Source organism: Bison bison, unplaced genomic scaffold (assembly GCF_000754665.1).
Source record: "Bison bison bison isolate TAMUID 2011002044 unplaced genomic scaffold, Bison_UMD1.0 scf7180017864527, whole genome shotgun sequence".
Classification (NCBI taxonomy): domain Eukaryota; kingdom Metazoa; phylum Chordata; class Mammalia; order Artiodactyla; family Bovidae; genus Bison; species Bison bison.
Genome location: NW_011495078.1, coordinates 14,936,377 through 14,936,871, shown reverse-complemented (window position 1 = coordinate 14,936,871; position 495 = coordinate 14,936,377). Strand labels below are relative to the sequence as shown.

The window sequence follows — 495 nt, the reverse complement described above, 5'->3', positions numbered from 1 at the left end:
CAGGGGATCTTTCCATCCCAGGGATTGAAACTGGGTTTCCCGCGTTGAAGGCAGACGGTTTACCATCTGAGCTACCAGGGAAGTCCAATGAGAAGTCCACACACCACAACTAGAGTAGCCCTTGCTCATCACAACTAGAAAAAAATAATCACAGCAACAAAGAACCCAGTATGGCCACAAATAATTATTCTTTTAATTAAAAAAAAAAAAAAACCAACAACAGCAACAACAACAAATGGGACCTAATCAAACTTACAAGGTTTTGCACAGCAAAGGAAACCAGAAACACAATGAACAAACAACCTACAGCTGGGAGAAAATATTTGCAAATGATGTGACCAACAAGGGCTTAATTTATAAAATATACTAACAGCTAATACAACTCAATTAGAAAATCTAATTAAAAAAATGGGCAAAGAACTAAATAGACATTTTTTCCAAAGGACACAAATAGATGGCCAATAGGCATATGAAAAGGAGCTCACACTGTGAATT

At 37.0% G+C, this 495-nt stretch overlaps 1 protein-coding gene across 1 annotated transcript in view; it reads right to left on the bottom strand.

Moving 5' to 3' along the window:
* The window catches only part of LOC104982228 (multidrug resistance-associated protein 4-like), an 84,877-nt gene that overhangs the window by 19,867 nt on the left and 64,515 nt on the right, over positions 1-495 (bottom strand). The window lies entirely within an intron of this gene.